Below are 9,099 nucleotides of genomic sequence, written 5' to 3' on the forward strand. Positions count from 1 at the left end.
ACAAGAGCCAGAGCCATGGGCTACCAGGTGCAAACATCCAAGGAAAACAGGTTCCTTCACTTCCTTTGAAAAGTGCATCCTACTAGAGCCTGTGTTAGCAGATGGGATAAAAAGCTCATGCTCCAGCACACTGAATTAGACAGCTGATTCTGTCTCCACAAAACAAAGTACCTGCCTCCATTTATTTGCTCAGCCAGATGATGGCAGAACATTGATTATGAGTCACTCACATATTTATTTAGCAGAAAACATTGGCTCTCAGGCTGGAAATACCATTTCCACATTCCTCACTGGCCCTGAGGGTCTTCCCTCTAGCTGCAAAACATGTTTGTGCCTTGCAACACCCAGACCTGAACTGAAGGCAAACATCTTGTGGTGGGACAGCTGGGTTGAGCTTTAAGGTGAGATCTGAACAAATCCAATTCCCACCATGTCTGTGATTCATGCCATACACATCTGGCACATCCCACAGCCCAGCCTGTCTTCCCTAAGCTCCGTGATGCTGGGACCTGGGACTCCTGTGCTCGGAGGGGCAATGATCAGGTGCCAGGACTGCAGCAAATGTACAGATCTGTGAAACGAAGGCTGCCTGGTGCCTGCAGCCCCTCTGCGCTGCCCCCAGAGGAAGGAGCACGGTGCACGGTATCGTTTCTGTTCTCTTTTTGCCACGAGATGGCACCTCGATCCCTATCAGTCACAGCCAGCCCAGCCCTGCAGCCCTTCCTGGGGTGAAGTCCCCTGCCAGCCACGACTTCGGGCTCTGTGAGGAGGGCAGAGCTAAGCCTTGAGGCTTTGTGCACCCCTGGTCCAACTGCGTGTACCTGTGAGGAAGGCTGGGAGCAAAGACATAAGCAAAATGTATTTACCATGAACCTGGCAGAATCAGGCAGCATGCAGGGAACGGGAGAAGCCTTCTCCTCTCCAGCTTACAACAGGCTAGGATCCCTCCCGGGGTTTAACCAGTTCAAACAGCTGTGGGACGATGGCTGAACCAATCTCCCTTTGCAGTCCTAGCAGCTCCTTCACTCAGCAGCTCAGAACAAAGAGGAAGCCAGCTGCTGTAAAAGAGTTCACTGCCCGGGGAACCGCTCAGGCTCCATCTCTAGCCACCTCAGGAGAAGAAGGGATGGGAAGTCAACTGCCTTGGCATCTTCCAGAGCTCTTGAGAAGAAAAGAACACACCTGTGAGGGGACTGCAAGTCCTGTTTGCCCAAGCAGTAAGGGATTTTCTCAGAAGCACCAAGAGCACAGCAGGGATTTTGCAGGGAAAGCACCACCTCATGTGGGTTCAGGAGGGCATGAGATGATGTTTTAAACAGTCAGGTGCTGTTCAAACCAAAGCTCTGGGTCTGGCTTGTTTGTAGCTTGATCTTTTTGCAGCCATGCACAGTGAAAAGCTCTGTGCATGGAATTTGTCTCAGCTGATTCGTTTTCCCTTAGAAAAACTGCACAGCTGTTTCAGAGCAGCAGAGCTAGGGGCAGATGACACCACACCACCCCTGCCATGAACAGGACAAATGAGTTCATTGAACAACTTTGCATTTTACAGGATGAGCTGCATCTGTGCAGGGGGACAAGGGGAGGTGGCAGGGGTATAACCTTTGCTTACAACAAGGGAATACCCTTCCTCTGCTAACCATTGACCAAAACAAGTGCTCAGCCAAGAAGACACCCAGGTGTGTGAATACAATTCAGGAGAGCTTCCAGGTTTGAACATAGTTTACATCTTCATCCAGCAACTAGGAAAGTAGCTCAGTGCACCCTTCCTCACACTGGGCCTCACTATTAGAAACAAGATGGAAAGCCTCCCATCCCAACTGTATGCATTATATACACATTAGGTCATCAGAGCTTTTCCTTGCAGCTCTGGATTATTCCCTTCATTGTTTTTCAATGTCTACTCTTGGGTAATGTATTACTCTTAGCATGCAATTCAGAAACATGCCAGATATCTGTTTAGAGCAGTAATTGTCTGAGGTACAAACAGCCTGGGCTGTTGCACTCTTGCCAGTTCTTGCAGCTTTTAGCATGCATCATGTGTGATCCACGCTCTGTCTGAACTCCCAGTAACTGCAGAGAAGAGATTGCATAAGGACCTCAGCCTTCATGTTGTGAAAAATCATTTCCTTCCCTCTGCACTGCAGAAACATTCCGTTGAAATGTGACCTAAGTGCCACTAGAAGCAAAAATCTGATAAGGCAAATAGGAAGGTCCCCACGAGAACTTTTCTTGAGAAAAACAAAACAACTGCCCCCAAGCCCCAACAGAATCTAGCCCTCAACGATAAGGGCACAGATACAGACTCCTAAAATACTGCTGCAATTGAAACAATGTCTTTGAGAAACCACACAGCAAGTGTGTCCTTATCATTTCAAGCTGCCCATACTGTTTCCATGGTGGGTGTGATAGAATATGGGTATAGCTGCTCTGCCCACAAACACACCCATCATGTTCAGAAGGGCTTCTTTTACCACCTCATAGCCAGTGAGCACCACCACCTTCTGAAAACCCAGGTGGATGGTGAACACAGGACCATACTTCTCTGGAATCCAGAAGGAGACAAAAATCAGAGCATGGAAGTCATCAGCAGGAGCAATACATCCTGCTGGGACGGCTGAAGAGTTTGCTTCCTTCCTTCTTCTGTGGCCAGAAGGGATGGAGGGATGCCAGACATAAAGCCTTGAGACACTTAAATGAAAGAGGAATCCAAGCAAATAAATGCTGGCCTGTTTAACCCAACAGCTTCCATAAAACTACTGTTTTTCTGAGCTGGCTGGAGTCAGTTTGGCTCAGTGGGTCAAAGAGGCAGAAGGTAACAAGACACTTTGAACACCAACAGCAGCATAAAAGCATCACTGAGATCTGCCAGGCAGCTATCAAGCCAGGCTGGCTGGGAAGGTTGTAACACTGCAGTCCACCACAAGAGGATGGAAGAGTAAAGGTGTCCTTATTTGTTACAAACGTTAAAGAAAAGCTTTGCTGTAATTAATGCAAAGAGGTATGCAACATGATCCACCAAGGATGGTCATATGATGGCATCAGAAACCACTGCTCTTTCCACTTACCTTAGAAAATTATCACAACACCACACTCTGCTTCTTATTTCTGCTACACCAGAGTTTTCAGCCCACTGCACAGCAGGACTTTATAGTGAGAGCTGAGATAAATCTTCCCCTCCACTCCCAGCTCCTCACAGAACTTGGCATTTATGTCTGTGAAAGCCAAAGCCCAAGCATAGCTCTGCTGTTGTCACTGGTTTCTGGCAGTGTCTAACAGAGCAAGGCCTGTCACAAACAGTAGTGTAAAATTACCTTGGTCTCACAAAGAATGCAATGGTCCCACAGGTAGGAAAATATCATTTGACATCTTTTTGCTGAGGCCCCTTCAGATCACAAGGATTTTGTACTGCTCCATGCTGTGCTATCACAGTCTCACAGTATATCAGAGGTTGGAAGGGACCTCAAGAGATCATCAGGTCCAACCCCCCTGCCAAAGCAGGATCACTTAGGGTAGTCAGCACAGGAATGCATCCAGGTGGGTTTGGAAAGTCTCCAGAGGAAGGAGACTCCACAGCCCCCTTGGGCAGCCTGTTCCAGGGCTCTGTCACCCTCACTGTAAAGAAGTTTCTCCTCAGCTGAGGTGAAATCTTCTATGTTCAAGTTTGAATCTGTTGTTCCTTGTCTTATCACTGTGTACCACCAAAAAGAGCCTGGCCCCCTCCACTTGACTGAGAGATTCCCTCTCAGTCTTTTCTTCACAAGAAGAGGATATCAGCTCTGAGGATGCTTTGGGAGTGTCCCAAGGTGCAGCAAGGTTCACACTCACACTGGACACAGCATGCATTCAAACCTGGACTCTCCCATCCATCTCAGGCAGGCCACAGACAGACTGGAAAGGACATGAACTCAGCTCATACCCAGTCCTCTCAAACCACGCACCACCTGGGAACCATCCATGCATCCCAAACCCACTTGTGTTATGTACAACAGCATCTGTGGTAAGAGCTGGAGACGGGCAGTCTGGAAAGGCACATTCGTGCCCTGGCTTGGACAATGACTTGTCTATGTGGGTTTGGGGAGAGCAGCACAGTGCTGTGCTCTGGGACTGCCCAAAGCCTGTGTTAGGACTGGGCTGTGAATGCAGCCATTGTGCCAGCCCCACTCCCCTGGGGCTGACTCAGCTCCTACCCTTTTGCTATAGCCATTTCTGGGAGGTCTTCTGGGCTGTGTGCAGGAAGGAGGTAAGCAGGGCATGGTGTAGGAGTGACATCTTCCACACCATAAGAATTACCAAAAGCAAGAGGCAGAGAGATGTCACTCTGACACTAAAAATGCCTTTACGATTCCCAAGGAGAAGGGGAGCAGGGAAGCAATGATCCCAACCTCTCCAGCACATCCACCCTCAGCCTGCCCAAGGGAGGGAAGGTTACTCATTACCTGCTGGGTGAAGCAAGCCCTGAAAGAGGCAAAGCTGGGCAGAGATAGCAGCATCTTAGATGGCCTACAAAACCTTTTTTCACCTGAGAGACTTAAGTTAAAAATTAAAATGAAAATCAATCTTTATCTAGGAATAAATGATCTCTTTGAAAACAATCACAGCTTCCCTAGTCAGGGCAGGGTCATGTCACAAGGAAAGGAAAGCACAGAAAGAAAAACCTTTACACAGAGTGGCCCAGGACCAAACCACCCATGGGAAAGGAAGGAAAGTTGTTCCTTGGGCTGTGTGTCAAGCCCTTCCAAATAAGCCACTCTTGGACAAACAGCACTAGAGAGCAGAAACCCAGGTCTCCTTCCTTGCCTCTACCCTTGGAGCCAAAAACAGGCAGGTGAGGTTAAAATTCATACTGTCATAATCACCATTTCTGGACAGCAAGGGACTTTGGAAGCAGTAGGCAGCTCTAGCCCTGGTCCTGCAGGAATTGGGAGAGAGAGCCTTCAAAACCTTGCACTGTGGTATTTGAGAGTAGATTTATCAGGTGCATAAATTTGTCCCCCATAGCATCTTCTGGCAGCTTTAAGAAGCATCATGTTGTTCACCAGTCTCACGTGTGATTGCACCTTGGGATCACAGTCTCACAGTATATCAGAGGTTGGAAGGGACCTCAAGAGATCATCAGGTCCAACCCCCCTGCCAGAGCAGGATCACTTAGGGTAGTCTGCACAGGAACACATCCAGGTAGGTTTTGAAAGTTTCCAGAGAAGGAGACTCCACAACCCCCTGGGGGATGTGCTCTTCAACCCTGCAACAAAGTCTCTGACACGTAGTGCCACATCCTCAGCCTCTCCTGTAGGTGGACAGCACTGAAGAATTAATGTCCCTCCTGGGCAACAGTAGGGAAGAATTTCATTTCTGCCTTAGAGAGAAAGGCTCAGTCCCAAGCCAGCTGGCCCATTTCAGTGGTTCTAGACCATTTTTTGAGGTGGGTACAATGAAATAACCTCACAGCAGAGCTGAATGTTCCATCCCCCCACCCCCCCCCAGCACACTTGGCAGCTTCAGCCTGAAGTTGCTTTAACTGATGAGCATTTAGTCTCTGAGACATTTAGTCTCCCCGGGAGTCAGCCTGGCAGAAGCTCTCCTCTCAGACCTTTTTCTCTTGTCCAAGGCTTTGGAGTTTACTCCTCATCATCACACTGGGCTCCTCCTTCCCCAGCACCACTGGCAAATCCAGCTGCAGCAGATTTCAACACAGGATTTGCTGTGCTTTTTAAATTCTCCATCTCTGGCATTCTCATCCCATCTGTCCAGCCTCTGATTCAATCCCAGGTTTTAGCTGGTGCTTAATTGCACAGAAATGTGACATATTTAAGAAAAATACTTTTTCACTCCTCTCTGATTGAAGATTTCAGCTTTGCCCCCTCCTTTTCCTCTCTGTAAACCCCAATCTGCTCCCTAATGGTACCAATGGGAAGCTCTGCCCTGCCTTCATGGCTTTTACCCACCCAGAAAGCTCTGCATATCCAAGCCCCTGCCTGGGTGGCAAAGCCACGTTTTGCCCACATCACACCATACCAGCCTGGGACACATCCTCACACAACCTCTGCCTTCCTGGCATCAACAGAGCCTGATATTGGCAGTTATTCCAAAGCAAACACGAAATCATGGGCAGACAAAGCCTCCCACCACCAGTGTCCCGTGTTGCTACACACCAGACAGAAGCTAACCTTGCCTGGTTGGCAAAGGTCAGGTCTCCAGGCTGGGTTTTTCAGGTTGCAGTCTTGAAACCTCATTCTCTCCATCCATGAGTGGGGTTTTTCAGCCCCAATCAGTTCCATGCAGCCCTCCTCAGGCAAGCATGAGAATGCCTGGAGGGCTGTGCCCCGGGACGCTGCTGGGATTAGCATGAGGTGGCAGGACCCACATGAAGGGCAGATCAGCCAGGAAGGAGCCAGCACCCTCCAGTGTGGGTGGCCACAGCAGCACTTTCTGTGCTCCACAGGAAAAAACCGAAGCCCTTCTCTATTTATTTTTCTTCCAAGTGGTGTTTTAAATGTTACCCTGAACGGCCCCAGACCCTTCTCTCCAGTAATGAACACGTGCCGACAGCCGTGACAGCCTGCCGCAGCAAAGTCAGGGCAGCCGCAAGCAAGCTCTGCCCCAAACCCCACTGCCCAGACCCCTCTGTGCCTTGCACAGCCACAATGCTGCTGATCCTGAAACCAGCCAAGTGCCTTTGAGCCACTGATTAATGCCCAAGCTGTCTCCCAGGTTGGAGCTGCCTATTGTGAGCTTGTGTCTCATAATAGAGCTCGGGAGCACTAGCTCTTTCTGGGTTTGGAGAGGTTTGGGGGTTACTGTTCAGAGCTGCAGGCCAGGCATTTGTCAGAGGAAGGTTAAAGTGCTTAAATGGTGTTAAGAAGATACAGCTCCTATAGTCCTGTGCAGATTGGTTTTTAACAAGCTCCATCCTAGGTCTCAGTTCCTGGAGTTCACCACTCATTTCAGGGATGCTAGCTGATCTCCAGCAGCACCACTTTACCTTTCACACAGATGTGAAGTGCACTCCAGCTAAAGAAATGTCATTATCCCTGGCTTATAGAAGGAAAATCCAGGTGGAAAAGGGAAAAGACTAGTTAAAAGGCCACATGAGACAGTGACAGAAACATGAGCAGTATTGCAGTCAGCACTAATGGGTGTAACAAAAAGGGTGACACCACAAACGTGTCCCCAGCAGATAATAAAGCAACTCACTCTACCACAACTTGGATATTTTGTCAGCCACACAGCACTTGAAACATGACTTGCACTTGCAAGATTCAGTATGTGGTTCCAAACCTCTAGTCTCAGCAGTGGCAGTACTGAGAGACAATGCCATCTTCGTTCCAAGCCCTTTTAGGAGGAGCCAGACCTTGCCTGGAATCATTTTAGGGATCTGCAAACTGTAGGTTTCAGAAATGCTAATGCATCTCTGCACTGCCATCACCAGTCAAAGGGGCACCATGCTCCTTCTGAGTTTACAGATTAATGTTTAATCCAACCAGCAATTTTAAGTTAAAATGTAGCAGTATTATCTGACCAGGTTAACAGCATGGACAGTTATCAACCTGCAGTAAGTAAACAGGGAGGGCACTTGCCCATTTCAGAGAAAGATGACACAGCACTGGCCAGCTTCATCTCCCTCTTGCCAGTGATTCTTCAGGAACCCTTAGAGGTTTGCTCCCTATGCCATTAGCCAGCAAAAGCCTAATTAGGTCAGAGACCAGTCTTGAATCAGTAAAAAAATCCACATCAGTGGCCTCAAAATGATTAACCTCCTCAAACACAGATGGACTTCAGAAGCTGCTGGCTGAGCACTGAAAACTGTATCATGTGCAGTCTTTACCAATGAAACTCTGGCTCTCCTAAGCCATTAAAAAAAAAGGCAAAAAGGCAACAGTTTTTCTAATGAAAACTGTTTTTTACTTGCTATCAATTATGAGCATGAAGATGACACAAAAGATCTTTTCTGAACAGGCTTTTCCCAGCCATTAAAATGGTTTTAGAGTTTCCAAGGCCTTAGTGAAAGAGGAGATGATGGGAAACAAAGCCAGAAGTAATCAGAACCCATTATGCACTGGAATTTTATAGTTATGATAATGTAAATCTAGCTGTTGGAATCAAATCTTCTAAGTCACTGTGAAGTGTGGCAAGTATTCTCTGTTTTATAAAGAGCCCAGTGAAGTATCAAAAGAAAAACTGCACGAAGAAGTTCCTAGGTTTTTCTCTCAGCTCTTGCCTGACCCTACAACCAAAGCTGAGCAAAGGTTAGCTGGGCTACTACCCAGACCTATGAACCATGAGAGGTCACTCCATGTCACCACCACGGCCCCACTCTTGGGGCAGATCGAGCAACCTGCAGCAAGCAACACTTGGCCCCCAGAACTAATTAGATCAAAGAGCTTCCTAAGAGCAGAGAACAAGGGATGTCCTCAGCTCACCACTATGGTTTATATTTAATCTCATCTTGCTTACTTTGGGCTTCTGCTGAGTGGAAAGGGCTTCAGAAGGAGCTGATGAGAAGCCTCAGGGAAGATGCATCAGCTCCATCAAGGCCAACTCTTGTCCCCCTGACATTTACCCTTAGTTTATATTACACCTCACCATCAACAGCAGCAGGAATTTAGGACATGCTGGGGCAGAGGGGTCAATCCCCTGCACAGGCTCCAATAACTCTCACAATCATCCTCTTTCAACTGTCCTAATGACCATGTGCCCATGATCCTTCTCTGTGTGTTCACAGTTCTGATGGACACAAGGGTGAGCCCTGTGCTGCTGTCACCAAGCCCCACGGGGCACTCCTGAACAAGCGTGGCTACATCTGACACCCTGCAAGAGTGAGTCTGGCAGAATTCAGCCCCAATTTGCAGTGTTAACGAGCACAGCAAAGTGTCTTTAAAAGGAGACTGCTTTCTAATTGCTTCTTAAAAAAGTCTTCAGCATGGAGTCTCTTTGGCATGACTCAGAGCAGCATTTCTAAATGCAGTTTCTCCCATGAAGTTTACCCTGGTCCTTCAGCTGGGTTGCATCCACGTTCTATTTTTACTTTTTTTTTTTTTGACCATCCAGCCTGTTTACAGCACAGAAGAACAATATGGGAACAGAAATAAAGTTGTGACAAAC

This window comes from Indicator indicator, chromosome 22 (genome assembly GCF_027791375.1).
Source record: "Indicator indicator isolate 239-I01 chromosome 22, UM_Iind_1.1, whole genome shotgun sequence".
NCBI lineage: Eukaryota > Metazoa > Chordata > Aves > Piciformes > Indicatoridae > Indicator > Indicator indicator.